This window comes from Amblyomma mixtum, chromosome 3, assembly GCF_055824585.1.
Source record: "Amblyomma mixtum isolate Tamu chromosome 3, ASM5582458v1, whole genome shotgun sequence".
Classification (NCBI taxonomy): Eukaryota; Metazoa; Arthropoda; class Arachnida; order Ixodida; family Ixodidae; genus Amblyomma; species Amblyomma mixtum.
The window spans coordinates 430,605,953-430,626,141 of record NC_143014.1 but is presented as its reverse complement, the minus strand read 5'-3'; the positions used below and the strand labels follow the sequence as shown (position 1 = coordinate 430,626,141).

Here is a 20,189-nt window from a genome sequence, read left to right as displayed (position 1 = left end):
GAGCTATGAGCACTGAAAGCTTTGAGTTGACGAAAGCTGTTTCACCCCTATCGAACATTTTTGACAGCACTGCGATGCATCCAGACCTTGTTGTGACCTTGCAAGGTACTAAAAGAGAAGGTTCGACCAAGATGTTTTGCCTTCCCTGTGGAAGCTTTTTCGTTGTTAAGGAAAAGCTTGAAAGAGTAAACCCGCTTCAAGAGCTGTTGCGGCATAGTATTACCAGCGTTTGCGGAGGCCAGAAAAGCGGTGAATCGATTTAAGTAGTATGCTGGTTAACTAATTTTTAACAATTAACTTTTTTACTATTAGAGTTAGGCGCCTAGTTGCAATAAGAGATTTGTAGCCGGTAGTTAGTAATAGCCATATCAGTTTTTGATTTTGAAAACGCGATTGTCCTCGGCGCTGTGGCGCGACAAAATTTACCTACATCGTGCCAAAACATGCGCTTTCAAAAAGCATGCAGGCAAAGCAACCTTTCCACTGCACGTAAATAGTAAAAAAACAAAACAAACACGATATTGCGATTATCGAAAATTTTAAAAACTAATAAGGCTATTACTAACGACCGGCTACAAATCTCTAATTGCAACTAGGCGCCTAACTCTAATAGTTAAGAAGTTAATTATTAACAATCAGTTAACCAACTTACTACTTAAAACGATTCACCGGTTTTCTGTTGTCCGCCCACACTGGTATACTATGTAGAAAAAGCCATACTTCTATGTCAAAAAGGATATTTTTGAGAATTACTGCTACTTAACAGTAACTCTCTGAGCAGTAATTCTATTAGCGGTAATTCTAATAAGCTGCTTAACCGCATTCGACTTCGTAAACCTCTGAACTCTTCTGCGAAAATATCTTGCTGCATCCGCTTTCTTCATTGGTCGCTTCCCTGTGAGCCGGCTCCAAAATGCACGTAGTGCGCGCTCCGAAAGCAGTCATGTGCTTCGCTGTTCATTGCCCTCACTTTGCTGCTTATTCTCTGTGTTGCTGCTTTCTTTATTGACGTCACCTGTTCACCGTTTTTTACTTTGTATTATGTCCTACCATAATATACATTTGTCTACTTTAGGTCGCTTGCTTCTTGCGTGGTTCTGCAAATGCGTTAGGCCACTAGGAGGTTGCTATTGACGCCCAAAAAAACTCTAATTGGTGTAATGAACGTTATTAATTAGTTATATCTATGATATGAATCAGTAATCACGCCTGCAGTAACTCAGTTCCTGTTATTAAAGTTTCCATCTCTCTCTCTAGTGATAACTACAGCAGTAGTTATCAGCAATAGCCACATCTGTATTAAAAGACCCCTGCTCCGCGCGGCATTCTTGCTACTTAAGTGGTGGACGCTTGCCAAGCGTTCGCTGCCGTCACAGGTAGCCAACTGCAGTACAACACGTCGTGTCTTCAGTCGCCAGCCACCATTCTTTTTCCTTGAACAGCCGCAGTTTTCCGCAGTCGCTTGTGCAACATGGGACATGGAAGGAATACCAATGAAGTGCGGTTGTCGACAGAAACTACCATTGAGACATCCCCGTCAGGAAAACCGAAGAACGGGTTACGAAGGTGGTGTGAAAGTTTCCTTTTCGGTGACCACCCGTCTCTGCGCTCTGTCGCACAGCGATTAGGAGCTTTGTTTTAACATGCAACCCCATGCGAAAGAAAGGCCCCGCGTGTTTCGGAGGCGGTGCTGATATTGCCAAACGAACTGGATGTGTCGCTGCGGGAGCTGTCTAGGGCACCGCAAGCGGGAAATGCACAGTTTAGTATTCCTGCAACGACGAACATTGGAGTCGCGTGCGTTCTGGTACAAATCGGCAAGCTCCTGAATTCAGATGAATTGCTTCACACTTGTATATACTCGTATACGATCATGAGCTCAGGCTGGGGAGTTTGAATCGTCTTGCGTGGCGCAGGGTGAGTCCATCCGAGGGCTGAGTCAACTTGTATTGAAGTCACGCTAATTCAGCTCAGACATTACTCTGACTAGCTAACAAGGCTGAATTAATGAATAACTGAAAAGAGTTCAGAGTTTGTTTCACACAACCAGTACCTATTTATGGAGAAGAAAGGTACAAAAAAAATCCTACCCATACACAGGTATTCCTTTCTTATCGGTGTACACCCGGCGTCCAAAGTTTGGGGGGCACGCCTGTCGCCGAAAAACGCTATTTCCGTCTAGCTTGGCCGGATTGCCTGAAAATTTCATGGGTTCCGCAGAGTTCTATCCCTGCAGGTCTTTATTTCATGGTACACCGAGTGGCTTCCACAAAATTTACGGTTTTCGCAACTCGCACGCCCCGTAAACTTTTGCTGCCTGAGTACATACCGTTTTTTTTTCGAACTACAGTCCACACGAGATGTATAGTCCACTGGGACGCATTTAGACTGAAAAGAAGTTTTTTTAAATTATTCGCCTATATTTCAGTGAAGCAGCCTACATCCGCGTATTTTTTTCATCAACGTCAAATTCTTTCTCCCCTGCTCGATTCGACTTTACTGCTTGCACACGTTCGACTACACTGACCTTAATTACTGATCGGAAGGCTGTTCGTCTTTTCGGAGCGATCGCAACGCACCGTTCTTCAAGAAAGAATACCACGCGCCTGGAGGCACTTCGCCGCTAAATGGCGTTAATCTTCGAGGTTTGGCGCATGTGCTCACGAATCATGTCACTTAAATCCATACACTCAAAGCACCGCCAGCAGAACTTGCTTGCGTGCCGAAGCTGACTGCTATATGATTTAGCATGGCAAAATTCCACAGGCGTGGTCAGGTCCTCCTGCCCCCTTCCGTATTTTTTTTTATTTTTACAGGCACGCTAGGCTTCTTCGGCTTTGAGAAAGGATTGTAAAACATACAAGCTTGCATTGTCCTCACCATGATAGTCTACACCATGCGAGACTATAGTGCAGAAAATTTATTTTAGTAAATCTTTTAGTAAATTTACTAAACGTAAATTTTAGTCATTTTTAGTAAATCAAGCAAGCTGGTTCAGCACGAACCACATTTGGGCGGTTCCTAAAACCTGCGTTTATTGTGCTCGTTTTCAAGATGCTCTCAAAGACTACAAGAGAAAAATATATGACAAACACTTACTCCTGTTGTGCGGATATTGTCCGGAGCTTTGAAACATGCTAACGAAATTTATGACGCCATTTCTGTAGGCTCGTATACAGGCGACAGTGCGCATTTCGATGGGCCCCCACTTCTTGCGCAGCACATGCATCTTGTCCGTGTAACGCTCTCTGGTCAAGCGTCCGGCGCCAGTCTAGCCAAAGGTGGTTGGCTTGCCCGAACTCGTTTCGTTGTACCTTGTACGCGCCGGAGCTAGGCCTCGATCCACCGGTGCCGTTGACCAGGCCATCGCTGACTTCTACGTTGAACGTAATCATGCATGGCATACGCTGCCGAAGAGCTTGCCCATAGCCACTCTGAGGAATTTGGCGATGCGGTTTTGGGCACGACAGTGGTCTTCGTTGTCGCGGGCGGTAGCAGTGCCGTCAACGACCTCGAAGAATTGGGTGTTCCCTCTTCGGGTGGTCATGGTATCGTTGTACTTGTCCGCATCGTTGTTACCGTTGAAGAGCCGCGCGCATTCCGGACTGAGGAGTGCAGCGTCAGTGACCGTGAAGAATGAGGCTCTATCGACTGTATTTCCTTGTCACCCAAAAGTGCTCGAGAGCACACGTGCCGCGTGCTACCTTCTCCGTCGTCAAGTGGGGCGTGCACCTGCACGCGCTCACGTGATCACCCCAATCACGCAAGCAGTGTCTGGAGATAAGTGCATGAACGGACGTTCGATTACGTGAAAAAAAAAGGGAGATAGGCAAATAAAGCCGTAAGAAGAACGTCAATGTCATTCCAATGTACATGTTTGGCGTTAGTAGTAAAGTGTCAATATTTTTGACACTGCAGAAAACAGCTGGCCAAAAATGGTTCCCTTGAAACGTTATAGTTGACCTCGCATGATACTGTTTGCGAACATCAGCCTGTAACTTAATTTTTGGCACTCTACCTTTGTTGTTTTTGAGGAAAAATTCACCTCACCTTTCGATTTCTAGTCCAGGGTGTCGAACCGGAACAAACCGGAACCCGAAACCGGAACCGAACCCGAATTTCCACCCGGAACCGGAGCCGAACCGAAGCCATATTTTTTTCGCCTTCTTGGAACTGAACCCGAACCGGAACGATTCAAAGCAACCGTTTCGGAGCTCGGTTCCGCCCCACTTTTTTTGCAACCCGGCACACTTCTTTTTTTTTTCAGACAAAATGAGATAGCCTAGCGCGTAGGTTTACCCATCCGAAGCTGTCTGCGCTGGTAAGTGGGAGAATGGCGCCCAGTATATGAGACAACAAAATTGAATGAAGTATGATGTGTAGGAAGAAACCTAATTGACTCTTCTGTAATGTACTAGCGCCAATTCTAAAGCATTGTAAGTCAGGTTTATGTGAAATCTTGAGTTATTACTTCTCTTCCTTTTCGTGTTTGTGTATGGCTTTAATCAAATTGTTAGCACTGACCTAACTCAATAAAGCACTATAGACACCAAATTTTTGCTTGCGTCTCTTTTCAAACGATGATTTCGACATTGGTATACATGGAGCACCCTGTGGTATTTGCCTACAGTCAATAAATAATTTATATTCGAATTTCTTCGTGACGTTGTTTTAGTTTCATCAGCAGAACGAGTGCTGTTACCTGTAGTCGAATTTAGGTTACATGAAGCACGAAATAAAACGGCAATAACTCGTTTGTTGTAATTCTAGCCTTTGACGCAGGCTGGTTTATGTGCAGTAGTGAGTGAAAACAAAGTATCAGCGTCTGTATCACAGGTTTGCACGCCTCACGTGACAGTTCAACTGCAAGTCACAACATTTCTCGGTTGATGAAACCGACACAGCATGTGAGAATAAATTCTTTTCTAAATTATTCAGCGGCCGTAGGCGAATACCGCATAGTGATCCAGGTATCCTAATATCTAAGTCATCGTTTGAAAGAAGAAAACACGCAATAAAATTTGTGTGCACAGTCCTTCGAGCACCGATTGAGAGTGCTGTTGCTAGGTGCGGGCTGTGGACTCAGTGAAGGCTAGGAATTGGGTCTTTATTCAGAGACTTTGACCCAAAAGGAAAGAGGGCCCCAGGCCCTTGGAAGCTACAGACTGGCTCCCCGAGCAGCTGCTCTCTTCCGCTGCTGGAGGAATACTCTCTTTGTCCGCTGACGGTCGAGTTTTCGAATGCCGTGGTCACGTGACCAAGCCGCGTTTCTTGGAAGAAAGCGTCCTTGGGGGCCGAATCCAGACCACCCCGAGTTAAATTTCGAGAGGAGAGAGGAGAGCCGTGACCCTCATAAACGTCAAGTTCGAGAGGGGTGCATCTTCGGCTGAACATGAGCCCCGCTTCCGCGACGAGGCCGGCACCCTGCGGCGCCGAGTATAGGTCGCGACGCTCGCGGCACAAGCAGTTTTCCGAAGTTCGCAGGCTCACACGCCAGCAGTGTCTTGCAACGCAACAGACTCCTCCCCCCGATGAAGTCCTTCGCCGAGACTGCGTCCCCAGATGCCGGGTCGAGAAAAGGCGCTCCGGACGGCGCGCACGCACGCACGCACGCACGCACGCACGCACGCACGCACGCACGCACGCACGCACGCACGCACGCACGCACGCACGCACGCACGCACGCACACACACACACACACACACACGCACGCACGCACGCACGCACGCGCACACACACACACACACACACACACGCGCGCGCGCGCGCGCGCGCGCCATCTTCGAGGCTTCTTTTTATCATTGTTGCTTAAAATATTAGGAACCTCTGTGACCCTCCTCGTGCCTTGCTTGGTCTCGTCGAATTCAAATATCTCAGCTTAAGTCCTTACGCCGCCGTGGCTCCCTTACTCCGCCCGCACATCAAAATTTCGGAATGAGTCAGGAGATTGAAATTGGACAACATAGTCTTCCAGCGGTAAAGAGCACTGTTCTCTGAACAGCGACCTCGCTGAACGCGGCGGTTTTGCGTGTTGATCCATCATGCGGGTGTTCCTCACGCTAAGCTGTCCTACGAACACGAAGAGTTCGCACGGAATTCCGGAGTCTTTCGTCGCACTCAGAAATCTTATAGTGAAGTACATGATCTCAATGTCTATTTTAAGACACTGCTGAAGTATGCCCCAAAAACGCAGCATCAGGACAAAAAGAAACAATTATTTCGTTGCTCAGTGATTTCTCGTTGCTCTCACAGGTAGCAATTCACTGACCACGGCACAAACGCCTCCTTAGGGCGAAGGTACGTCCTAACGCGTAAGGCCCATGTTTGAAGCGTGAACAAGGTTTTTGCGGCCGATTGAAACTACAGTCGAGGCCATTTGTAACGAACCTGACGGTCAAGCGGATTGCGTTCATTGTTCGTAGTAAGTGGACTCTTCGTATAACCGCCAAAAATGCTAAGGCCACTAAAAGTGGCGTTTATTTCTTATAAAACTACTTTATGCGCTCCTACTTGTGCAAAGCAGATCCTCCAGCGGCTCTTTCCAGGCTATCTAGTGTGGTCAGTTAATCCTCGTGGAGACCCTTGCTGCTAACCATCAAATTTAGCGACGGGGTATAACTAATCGTGGTTGAAGTGCCCACGGCAGCTGGTGGCAGGTCGGCCACATAAACAAAATTCCTGAGAGTACGGGAGGGCTCGTGCTTGGTGTTCGTCTTCGTCACAGCCCGCGCTTCTGCAATTTTGTGGTCCGCAGGAGCGTAGTTGTCTAAGGAAACATCTGGCCGGCCATAGATCAACGAAGCTTTGTCACACATCTACATGCGTCCGGTCACGTCTGTTTTCGACCTGCTTCTAAAGTTTTTTTACTCACGAAGCGACAAAAGTAGCGCAGCGCTCGCGGCACTGAGTGCATCAGTTGCACTGTCCGCTGTGTGACGCTGCCTGCACGTGGTAGCAGCGCAAAAGATGGAGCCAACTGGGCAGGCTATGCATGCCACGTGACCAGCCTGTGGCTAGCACGCATGGCTAGCAAGGATTTAAAAATTCTCAAATCGCTGCTGTTACTTGATTCACGACCATGGTCAGTAGCTTCGCTTTCGACGATGCCCCTTTCTCACACGCACCGCGCTTCCACTGAGAGGCTTTGCCCAGCCGGCGAACACGCAGGCAATTATTGCCCTCGTAGGCCATCGACGCGGGCTTGGCCTGCGGTTACTTACTGTTTGAATAGGGAGTTATAGCATATCGTTACCGTGTTTACGTTACCGTTTGCAGTGTTCCCAGACGCCGGATTTTCCGGTTAGCGCTGCGCACTGCAGTGCCGTCTTTTATCGCATTTTTCGGTCGACATGCTCTTTCCGGAGCGGTGTCGTGAAGGTTGAGAGACGTTCTTTCACTCCGCGCTTACTGGTAGCACGACCTCTTAAAATTCGGGGGTAGTTTACGGCGCCTGCTCGTTCGCTATAACCGAGTGGTGCGGCCAAAGTTTCTCGTTGTATCTGTGACGAATTGCCGTTTCCCTTATGTATATTTTCACGGTAACACCGCACCCGTTCGTAATAAGCGAGCGTTCATTATATCTTCGGCCATTGGGCTGGACTACATCCGCTGAATTCGTATCATGAAAGGCTAGGTAAGGCTGCAGATATATGGGTAGAGGAAGCAATGACCGATCACAAACCTTTATCGTCTGCCTTGTGGAGAGGTCGTAAAGGTATCCCAAGGAAAAGCGAAGAGGGAGAAAACCGAATGTATCTACATAATGTGTTATGTATCTACAATACATAAAGTGGGTAAAGTGAGAACATCTCGCATTAAACAAATTTTTGCATTTTTATGTTATATATCGATGCCACAGAAAAAAGTAAACACCATAACAAGGTTGATTAAAACCCATCTACGTTCTAATTTTTTTTTTGCCCTGAACCCGTTTGAACTGGTTCAGCACGGTCCGAACCGGTTCGAACTGGCTCTGAAGCCGAACCCGGAACTGAACCCGAAAGGTGTGAACCCGAACCTGAACCGAACCCGAAAAAATTCCGGTTCGACACCCTGGTAACTTCTTCCTACCCAGAACGCTACCGCGCCCCAGCAAGAGTGCTCGAGTGTGGAGATAAAAGCATGCAGTTACCGGTAATGCTATCGTGGCGAGGGCGCGTAATTAAGGCACGAGCGCTCACAGAACAATTAGGCTTTCAAAACAGCTTTCGCAATAACGGCTGCAGAATATACTACTTATCACGTAGGGACGTAGAGGGTCCCAAACATTGCCTAATTCGACATAACTACATTAAGAGTTGCGCACACTCCCTGGATTGTTGTGAATATTGGCGAATTTCTGCTTGAAATACTAGTTGCGAGCTAGTTCCACACCTCAGTTTAATTTAGTTCCTATGTTTTCAAGTGCAATGAAAGGAACTGTCTTCTATTTTTTAAAAATTTCATAAAAAATTAGGTGGGTTAAACTACTTTTTAACTTGGTTAGAGAGCGAAAGCTATGGCGTATCGGGCAACTATACGCGGCTTGTCGTCTGTAACGTTGAGTGCGTTCCGGACACTGGTTAGTCAGCGCGCCTACCCTGCCACCCTGGCAGCTGGAAGTTAACCGTTGATCGCGAGATGCTCACAGAAAGAACGCTGCGGCCTACTCATGTAGTGCTTCGTGTCGGCCACAGCGTAGTCAGCGCTAACGCAAGCAGCTCACATCTCTCTCTCTCTCGCCATCCCACGGACCTCAAAGCGCTGTTCAGGCGTCCACTAACCCAGGGAGGCAGTTATGCGCCTAAAACGTTGTCAACGCCAACGCCAATGAACACAATGTACGCCGATGGCCTATGGCTTCAATGCCGCGTTTCTGCCACACCGTTGTCAATGTCAACGCATGCAGGGCACATCTGTCACTACCACCACGTAGCTGAAAGCGCGAATAAGATGTCCACTGTCCCAAGGGGCCAGTTATGCGGCTTTGCTTGCGAAGCTGCCGCTCTTGATCGTTCTCGTAGCTTAAAGCGCGACTAAGGTGTCGACTGTCCCAGGGGGCCAGTCGACGAAGCCTGGCTTCTTTCAGTCTCTCCGACTTACTTTTCATTCTGCTGACGAATGCCACCGAGCCGCCCCTTCTATATCTGCGATGCAACGCCGGCTCCTCCTCTGTGGTTGCAACGTGGTTTCACCGGCTCCTCCTCTAACCTCATGCCAGATGGCGCGGCGAGCGGAGCTGCCAGCTGCGGTGGTTGCTAAGCAACGGCTCAGCTCGCGGTGTGACCACTGGCCACAGCGAAATGGCGAGAATACGGCCAATGTAGCTCTCGCTACCAAAAAAAAAATCTTCAGGCTCCTTTAATCTGTGCTGAAGCGCACTATCAATAATGGCTTTTCAAATATTTTTGTTTCTTTTAAATTTCGTTCTGGGGCATTTCCGGTTAAGTGATTTTTAACTACCCTTATCAGCAGCTTATGGGCTTAACTATCTTCCAAATCGAGACTGTAGATCGAAGTGGCTCTCAGTAGTAGCGTGTTCGTCAACAGGACATTTTCTTCGTCGATTACTCTCTACCATCAGCGCCCACGTGGAGGCAAATAAAGTTGCAAAAAATAATTCGAAGTTGACTGCAATGGAAATATTGAAGCATTGAAAGCATTGCTCCACTTCTGATAGATAGTGGCGGGTTGAGAGAACAAGCAGGCCGGAATGCTGGCATAACGTTAGCTCCCCTTACGTGCATATGGCTCTGCAGCCAAAGTTTAAGCGCACAAAACAAGCCTAAAAGAAGAAAAGAGTTATTTCTTGATTATTTGCTCTCGGCAAATGTGCGCACCTATTTCTTACTATCCTGCGCTTCTTCACAAGGAAAAGCAGAGCCTGTGCCAAACACTGAAGCAAAAATGAGTAGTCTGATTCGCTCCAGCTGAATCTGCCACCAACGGAAACTTCCAAGACCAGCTTTCTTGAACGTCACTTTTAATTGTGAGCCAGCTGCGGTACACTGTTTGACAGTGTTGTGAACATGTTGTTGGGAATGGTCTAATCTCCCAGTGCGTAGCAAAATCTTTTTAAAAGTTTGTCCTGCACTCATACCGAGTATTTATGACTCCTACAGAACACATGTAGTGTATGTTTGTGACAATGGCAGAAAACTACACGCGTCCTGAGGGGGGATCTGTGGATATATGGATTGTTATGGTGCGGTCATACACTTTTATAAAAACACTGTTCATAAACAACGTCTCGTTGAAAAACGGCCTTGTGCAAAATTTTCGGGTCTCTTCCACTTGGGTGATGTACCTCTTTGAATTACTCATGGTTCAGGTGAAATAATAAAACAAAGTCCCAAATAGTGTACTTAATGGTAGTAAAGCCAGCGCGAAAGGGGGAACCCCAGAAGGAGGACGGCAGACAACCACTGGGCCTTGAACTGTACAGCTGGTGGTCCAGCTGTTGTCCTCCGTCCTTCTTTTTGTGGCGTTCTGTGTTTCGCGATATGTTTTGTTCCTGCGCAGTACTAACTCGACCATTATGTAGTTCAAATGCAGTTCTGAGAGAACTAGCGCTGAATGCACGGTGCTAATAGCGCTGAAAAAAGAAAACTCGAGTAGAGACAACCAATGAAGATTGCTGAGCTTTCCTTTCGGCATCTGTTCGCTAACTCCTGCCGCGTTTCCTCAGTGGCCGCCTCTTCCCGTCGCAAGAGCTAAAGCCGGATATACATGTATGCCCCTACGATTGGCATGAGAAATCACAGAAGAAAAGCAAACGTCCGCTCGGCATGTGGCGAATTCTTGCGATCTCCTCTCGCCTTTCCACGACCGGTGGCAGGTATAGGAAGTTTCATCCCGCCACCACCATTACGTTGCAGTCATCTAGATATAATTAAAGACTTACAGATTCCTTCATTAGCCAGCAAGTAGACTGAACTTTACGGAGAGACCAATTATATCTTCCCAGGTGGCTCCTTTTATTTTCAATAAAGCTTTGCAGGGGGCTAGTTGGTCGTGCATGCTGTGACTGGGGAGCGCTATATTCTAGACAAGGGAACAACACCACAAACGAACACCACGAGACACGAGCGCACTTAATAGCGCACAATAGAAGACAGGCCAAACTAGAAGACATATCCGTGTCTTCTAGTTTGACCTGTCTTCTTTTGTGCGCTATTAAGTGCGCTTGTGTCTCGTGGTGTTCCTATGTGGGGTTGTTCCCTTGTCTAGAATATAGCACTCCCAGTCACATTTTATTTTCATTCCTTTTGAGTACAGCTGGGAATGTGAACACGTTTTTAGGGTTTTCTGCACGAGCAGCCCTTGAATACATTATGCATTAAATTGTTGCGAGTTCTGTGCACTACCACCCCTTTTCAAGAAATAGATGATCGCCGTGCTATTGAAGCTTATACTAGCGCAACCTTGTCCTGCCTTTCATAACTTGCTAAATTATTCATTCCCGACGGTTTTTCGCAGGGTTCAATGTTATTAATCAAGGCGTGACATTAATCAATAGTCAGTGGCGCTCCGTTTGGTCTGACATTTCGCTCTGTTAAACAATCGTTTGCTGAAAGTGGAGTTCTCACGAAATAAAAATTTTGATGCTTTCGGCCGGCTTTCCATGTGCTGCGTGGTCGAATGAAGCCGCACTATACTCGCGGACAGCTTTTTGTGGCTATGCAGCCAAAGCTTGGCAGGAAAGGAATGGAGGCGCGCCTTTGTTCACGAACTGTGGAGGGGTGAGTTTTCATTTGTTTGGGCTAGGAGTGCGACGGCATGAAGTGGGAGATGGTGCAGGCTTGCTAAGGCTAAGATAGGCCGCTCCCCGTGGCAATGGGGCAAAGCCCCCTTTCCTTTCCAGCCTAGCCTTGGCTTCATAGCCACAAAAAGCTGTCCGCGAGTATAGACCAGATTTTTTTACCCTCGCACGCAGGCTGCGGGCGCGCTCCTACTCTCGACACCAGTCGCCATCTGTCGGCGCGCGCGGCCCGAGGGACTGCGGGTCGCGCCGGCGCCGCGCGGAGAACGCATGTTTACGTGTTCGCTTCTGCCGTTGCTGTGCTCCATCAGCTAACCTATGAGGGTGTGTGCTGTGCGTCACTACTCACATTTTCCCTCTTCCAGACAGTACTGCGGTTATCTTGTGCGCAGGTACTCGTTAACGTGACATCCGAGGGTAGTCGACCAGGTAGTGTACGGACTGGAAACCGGCACTTCTAAGCAGATTTCTGCGCTGTCGTGTCGTTTGTTGTCGCCTTTTAAGTGCGATATCATCTATGATAATTTTATGCATCAGAATGTAGATCTATTGATTCGACTCAGTGGAGTAGTAACTGGATAGGCGAGCTGCAGACTGAAGGTTGTCCCGACGGAGCGCGTGTTTTCGATCACCAGTACGTGTTCGGCATCCTTGCGCTGAGCTTGCTCTTGTTTCAGCTGCTTTTTCAGCAGCGATTTTAGCTGCTTTTTCCGCACGCATGTCAGAGGTATCTGGGGGGTAAAGGCTTATCTATAGTATCTTTCTGCTGTTGGTATCTACCTTAGTTTGGTTTGGTTTATTAAGGTTTTACGTCCCAAAGCGACTCAGGCTATGAGGGACGCCGTAGTGAAGGACTCCGGAAATTTCGACCACCTGGGGTTCTTTAACGTGCACTGACATCGCACAGTACACGGGCCTCTAGAATTTCCCCTCCATCGAAATTCGGCCGCCGCGGCCGGGATCGAACCCGCGTCTTTTGGGCCGGAGCCGAGAGCCGTAACCACTGAGCCACCGCAGCGGTGCGGTATCTACCTTATTCATAGAAAAATATGCGCGATTTCATTACATTTCCACACTTAGCCAAACGGCTACGCAATGCTCTCACACGCGGCGAGAGCTCCTGAATAAAATAACGCGACTTCGGACCTCAGAATTAGTGAAAGCTGGATTAGCAGCTCATATTTATTCAAGCTTCGATAAATTAAGCGAAAGTACGTTTTTATGCACCAGGTTGCATAAACCATGACAAAATTTGTTTGCTGTTGGCGCTGCGACTCAGTTGAGCTCGCAGCGGTAATTTGTTGATAAACTAGCGCGGCGACAAGAAAGCCCTGTTTGTGGAAGGGGGAGGGGGGGGGGGGGGCTTTATGGCCGGCCGGCAGGAAGGAATAAGAGTGCATGGGAATTGGAACTGCATGCTAGCCGCACACCAAATGTTTGATATTGAGCAAAAAGTTTCTTTGCGGTGGAGCACCAAGACGGAATTCGATGTAAGCACGAGCGCGTTCTAAGCGCCGGCACAATTAGCCTGAATGTCAAACTAAATGTCATTAAAACGCGTCAGTGTTATCGCTGTGATAACGTAAATACTTCCTGCAACACAGCCACGCAGCGGAAGTATGCTCGACAATGCTTTCTTAGCGCCCGAAGCGCGGCTATATGCACGCGCGGCCGCGGAACTGCCGCAGCCCCGCAGTCCCCAAAGAAACGCCCGCACCGCGGCGCGCCAGTCGGTGCAAAATGGCCGCGCCCGGGAAAGGCTCAAAAATCTGGTCTATAGTAGTCCCTGCTAATGACTGGATCCGGGTTTCCGTCCTTCTGGTGTACCGTCGCACCGACGCGTCTCGTGCCGTCAGACCGGTTTTTTCTTGCCTCTGGGTTGCGTTGCAACATCACCTCCTTATCACAAATGCCGTGCTGGGAAACGAAGTCAGCAACGGCCCGTTGGTCTAGGGGTATGATTCTCGCTTTGGGTGCGAGAGGTCCCGGGTTCAAATCCCGGACGGGCCCGTGAATTTTTTTATTAGTAAATTTTGCATACCTAGCTCCTAGCTCTAGACTCTGATACGCTCTAATCACAGCAGCAAGTTTTGTTTTCGCCGAGAAAGAAAATATGAGCAAGAGGCAAACACAAATGTCCTTTTACAGGACTCGGTGCAGGATGCAGGCCATGGAATGGCCGAAAAGAGAGAACAGGTGCAAAGAAACTGTCACTATCTTGAAAACAAAAACCAGCGTGCACCAACGAAGGTAAAAGGAGAAGGGTAGACACTGCAAGCGCTGTCTCGTCCTAAGCTTTATAGTGAAAGGATAATAACTTGTCATTGCCCACCGTTCGTTCAGTCATTACTGAGAATTGTGCAGAACAGTAAAAGCGAAAATAAGAAGCTGTGCAAAGCACTGTTCAAAAAGACTGGAGTTCTTTACCGGCATCAAGATCAACGAACGAGGGAAATCATGGAAGCGTTTTTTGTTGAAAACAAGAAAGGTATTTGTGTTAGCAAACTGTCTATATTGTTGTATGACCATGAGATAGCCTTTTTAGATAAATCGTGATGTGTCACTTTTGGAGGTAGCGGCGTGAGTGTTGCTAAGCTGGTTTCTGTTCTATTTCTGTTTTTGTTTGTTTTGGAAGGATGTGTGTTTTCATGCCGTGTATGCATTGCGTGCCTCTCGCGCATGCGCCGATGTTCTTTACATGCGTATAAATATCCATCCTTTCACAATACTGCTAGTTGCGAGACAGCGCTTGTAGCACCTACCCTTCTCTTTTGTCCTTCGTCCGTGCGCGCTGGTTTTTGTGTGTCCAATATGAACTGCATCCAACTGGCCCAAAGCCCAGCTTTAATGGACACCATAAACTGGCGCCATCTGTCGGCCGCCAGTAGCGAACACCGCGTAACTGAAAGGCGATACTTTAATTTCTAATTGATAGAAAACTAGTCTTGCGTGAAATGGAGCTCGAACATGGTGATTATCACTATGTAAGTTAGCCTGCAGAACGTGATTCACATAGTGCTTCCTGCGACCGCACCGACGGGTTTTGATGGCCGCAGGAAATCAGTGGGGTGGACCAAACATTAAAAATTTGCCCAGTCATTTTTTTTTTGCTCAGTGGCGTGCAGGAACCAGTGGCAGCTGCAGAAACTAGAAGCGCTCGTCCTGATTTCCTGGGCTTGGTCGACGCTGCGTTATGCAGCTGGTGAACATTGGTTATGCAATACCTCTGCCGAGCGTAATGAAACTTCCAGCCGCCTTTCCCTTTGGAGGAAAACGCGGCTACAGAACAGAATGAAATGTCCGTAGGTTCGTCTTTTGTATAGGTGAGCCAGCATGGTAGCCTTACGAACAAAAAAAAAATGGAATACCGCACCGGCTGCGTCTTGGACCGCACAGGCTACATTCATAAAGAATAAAAAAGCGCACCGTGTGCTTGTCTTAGCATTAGTGGCGAATAAATTTGCCTCATCGAAATATTAAGCATACACGCGAAAAGAACAGCCTGCGCAGATTTCAGGGCTCGTTCAAGAACTGCAGCGGGTCATAATTATTTCGGAGCAGTCAATTTGAATGCTTGAAGTAGAAGAAATTCCACATGTTTTACGAATGCCCGGTGGTTCGCTGCAAACAGAGTACGCGAAGCACCACACGACATAATGGATTTTGTATGACTGCCACCTGCATTCAGTTTTCGCTTGCCTTTATGGTGAGCTCCTGACTATGAGCAGTAAAGGCCTGTGAGTTTATTGTGCGCGTTTCTTGTAGCTTAACTTCAGGGCATGCAATGTATGCGAAGGGTGTTTCTGGGTGTGTCAACCAGCGCCATTCTCTCGAATAAACATGCTTAGATTACAGCACCTGGAGTATTTTCGCAGATTGTTATAATTAGCAAAAGTTAGTTACCTTTAGAAGGTACAGACGTTTGATAATTGTCATTAACGCTACAGAAATCCAGAAGAGACGCCTATAGGAGCATCGCTCAGGCAACGGTTTTCTCATTTTTCCCACATGCTATTAGGCTAAGCGTCCCAGGCTTGCTCGGCGATTGGCCATTTTTTATGCTGTTTTTCTATCTCTGCGGCCCGCCCGCTTAAGATATAGAAACAATTTTTAATTCCTTAGAAAGAGAAATGTATTTTCTTGTTTATAGCATTTATGGTTAGCACGAGTGGAGCGAGCAACTTTTGTCCGACTTCCCTGCTTACGTGCAGTGTTTGGGAAAAACTACTGCACCAAAAAGAGCGCTGCTTCTGCACCGTTTAATTGATATATTGATCTCGGTAACAGGAGATCGGTGTGCGGCGCTAGTGGATATGCATTTGAAATAGGCGCTCTAAAAAGGAGCAAAACGACAAAAATGACGCATATGAGGAGCTCAGAATCTTCCGGTCAAATTGACAAAACGTAATCATATTTGGCACGTTTGTGCATAGTGCAAGTTTCTTTAAGGAAGGAAAGTTCATTTCAACTGCACTAAGGAGGCCTTTGGTTTTCGCTGTTCAATATTCCCGCCGAACTGAAAACGCGACAACCGAAGTCTGGGCACTCAGTACAGAAAGTTTTCTACATGAGTAAAAGGAAGCTTTGGGCAATGGAAAACAAGGGAAGATGTCTCAAGAATAGCATATGAAAACGCTTTGTAAAATTATCGGAAAAAAGTTTCCACGTATATTGACCATATTTTTTCAAAGCGATGAAAACGTGAGATACAACGGCCCTAAGATGACGAGGTATGAAATTGGCCTAGATTTTTTGAATTGGAGATAAAAATGGGATTTGAGGAAAGAAAAGAGCACAATAACTCTCTCACTTCTCGGTGGATACCTCAGCCGCGCAGTAAGGAAGGGACGAAGGAGGGAGTGAAAGAGAGAAAGAGGTGCCGTAATGGTGGCATCTGGAATAATTTTGACCACCTGGGACTCTTTAACGTGCCTTGACATCGCGCAGCACAAGGGGACCTTTTGTGTTTTGCTTCCATCGAAACGCGGCCGCCACGGCCAAGTCGCAGATAGACCTGCGAAACGCTGGATGCTACTGCTGCAGAACTGTACCCCCCGCCACGTTGCACGTGAGGCTGGTGACAGTTCACCGTGACTTTCATCTTATCATCTACTTCTCACGAGGGCTCCCACGGAAGCCTATCTATTTTATAGAGGCTATCTTTTTCCCCTGCATACTCTTCTTCCAACCTCACCGAGATAGCATTGATAACCTATTTTCGTCCGTATGCAGCCATGTATGGAGCACGGTCTCATCATGTCTATAGCATACGCTCACGAAAAAAGTGGGTGCTCTGTATTCTTATCAATGTGGCACAAGTGGAGCTTTGACACAAATTGTTATCCAGGTCATATATGCAGTGCGGACGCAAATGAGTTTCCGCGAAAACCTGGTGTACAGGCCTTAGAATATATTGTGTTTTAAAAAGAGAGAAATAGATTCACCGGAAGGCGCAGCTAAATGAGGCAGTTGTAAAGGGAAAAGTGCAGCAGAAAGTGAAAGCAGAAAATCCGTCTCATACAAAGAAGGCGAGCACAGCTTAGAGGCGATGACACATAACTTTACTAATGTAATGAAGCAGCATGATTTTGTTTTTGTTTTTGAGGATAGAAGTTCGCCCAATGAAGGCTTCGGTTTGGAAGCTCACATCTTATCTCTTGCATGCGTGTTAACATCTGGACATGGCGTCTGGTGAAACTACTAGGTAGTCACCAACAGTACGTTCCGCCTGTGCCCGGCAAGCCTGGACGTCAGTCCTCTTTATTAGGCTCCAAAGAACGTTGTGGCCAGCCATGAAACTAGTCATCTACTAAAACGCCGTATGTCCGAGCTCGGAGCCCCTGCCAAGGAACAACTGCAAACACCTGAAGCTTCCACATCGACTACGGCCCTGCAGCTAGCGCAAATCCTCCATATCCCACAGTACTCAGGGCTTAACGTTTTGTGGTGACTCAAAAGACAGACGTCAGCCGCTTTGCTGACTTCAACAGCGAGTGTGATGCGATGAAGCTGAGCCACGTTTGCACGCTAGGAAACGGGGCCCGGATGCCGTAGAAAGACCACGAAAATTTCTTGGCGACATGAGATACTTATTCTGAAGCACCTCACGATTTTTTCGGTAGTCGCCCGTGAAGCAAGCTAAAGCTGAGGTCCTGCTGCCGCTCCGCATCGAACACCAGATTGTTTATGTCGAAGAAATTGAAAGCTCGTTCAGGCACGCTGACTTTCTAATGACAAGAACAGCTTCTAAATGCAAGGCATCAAGGAGCCACATTTCGCCGGCTGCTAAACAGCACAGCGAAGAATGTCTACGTACTTGCCACTGAGGCGTCTACATTTGAGTACTCTTAAACGCGCTAGTCCACCAATACGACAGGTCACTGCAGACGTTCTCAACAAAAAGTGGGAATATAACGACTTCCGCGAAAATAACCTGCGGAGGGTAATCCGCGATAGCGTCCGTGAGAAACTTTTCGACTATACTGCCACTGTTGCCTCCGAATTGACATAAACCCGCACAGTAATAATATTGTTACGTGCTTAGCACGCACGGGGGTTTATTTGCAGAGGGGATCAATAGAAGCAGGACGGCGACAAAGCCTACAAGCGTCCTTCAGTTCTTTCTCTTCCTTTTTCTCTACCGGTCAGTCCTACCGTTCATCTTCTGCTTCTTCTGTCGATGTTCTGTGAGAGCGCGTGACATTTCCTTCCTCGCAGACGATGCCCGTCGGGCGAGTTAAAGAGAACGTCTGGGATGAAATCGCTTGGGGCGGGCTACATGCACCACCTGAGACTGGCGTGACCAACGACCACTAGCAGCTAGGCGGGCTATGGCGTAATTAAGGTCGCTTATACACTCTAACACAACAAAAGGTCCAGTGTAGTGGGAACGAAGTTTCTGACAAAGACCACGCTTGCGTAGAGGCGTCCACAGCCACACAATGTCGCCAGGAACTTAAAAAACTTCTTGGTGTCGGACGTCGTAGCGGTTCTTAGAACGCTCTTGCGCAGATAAAATTCGAACGCGGTCAAGCTGGTGAGCTTCGTCAGCTCTGCAGAGTGTGGTCGCAAGAGAAGGTTCAGCGTGGATGAAAAATGGTAGTATAGTGTCAAGGCCACAGCGAGGCGAGCGAGCATAGAGCAGGTAGAAGGGGCTGTAGCCAGTTGTCTCATGCTGTGCTGTGTTGTATGCATGAGTAATGAACGGGAGGATGCCATCCCAGTCCTTATGATCTGGAGCGACGTACATAGCAAGCATGGTGGTGAGTGTTCGATTAGTGCGTTCTACCACACTGCTCGTTTGGGGATGATATGGCGTTGAGTGGCGAAAACTGCAGCAGCTGAGGCGGAGAAGTTCTTCGAAAACGTCCGCTGCGAATTGGCGTCCACGGTCGCTAATGAGAACTGCAGGAGGGCCGTGCCGATGATTGACCAACTGAAATAAGAAATTAGATACTTCAGACGCAGTAGCAGCTGGTATCGCGACTGTCTGACAATAACGGGTTAAATAGTCTATGCACACAATAATCCACTGATTTCCTTTAGAGGCCCGTGCGAAAGGTCCAAGAAGGTCAATGCCAGCTTGCTCACACGGGGCTGTTGGACGCGTGATTGGCCGCAGTTTTCCCGGTGGACTTGAAGTCGGCAGCTTAAAGCGCTGGCATTGCACACAGCTGGCCACATAGTGCTGGATGGTTGAACGTATGTTAGGCCAGTAAAATCGCTGTTTTGTGCGGTGGAGTGTTCGGGCCACTCCGAATTGCCCAGACGTGGTGTCGTCGTGCATCATTTCAAGAACTGTGATGCGTAGGCTTTCTGGCACGACAAGAAGCATGCGAGCTCCCCCAGAAGCGGAATTCTTATAAAGCAATCCCACGCGAATGCAATAAGATTTCTTGACAGAATCTTGGGCGGCATCAAACAAAGAGGATAATGTTTGGTCTTTGCGTTGCTCAGTTCGGAAAACTCGAAGATCGGAGAAGGCTTGTGAAAGTGAAGCCAAGTACTCATGAAAGTTTTCTGCGTCGTCATCAGTCGTTTGAAGCGGCAAACGCGAAAGACAATCAGCATCTGAGCGTTTACGCCCGCTTTTATGCACCACAGTAAAATTAAATTCTTGTAGGCGCAAAGTCCATCGAGCGAGCCGCCCACAGGGGTCACGAAGACTCACATGCCAGCAAAACGAGTGGTGGTCGGTCACGACGGTGAAAGCATTCCGGTACAGATAGGAGCGGAAGGGCTGTACACCGAAAACAACGGCGAGACATTCTTGCTCAGTAACCGTGTAATTCCTTTCGCACTTACTCAACGAGCGGCTGGCATATGCTACCACGTGCTGATCGTGGCCATGGCGTCGTATAAGTACAGCGCCGATACCGATACCACTTGCACCAGTGTGTGCTTCAATTGGTGTTGATGGGCAGAAGTGGCGTAGGATGGGGCCCGAGG

The 20,189-nt window shown here is 47.9% G+C and overlaps 1 non-coding gene across 1 annotated transcript; it reads left to right on the top strand.

Moving 5' to 3' along the window:
- Window positions 1-13,679: 13,679 nt before the first annotated feature.
- TRNAP-UGG (transfer RNA proline (anticodon UGG)) lies at window positions 13,680-13,751 on the top strand. The gene has a single exon. It is a non-coding gene; the product is annotated as a tRNA-Pro (tRNA).
- The last annotated feature ends 6,438 nt before the right edge of the window (window positions 13,752-20,189 follow it).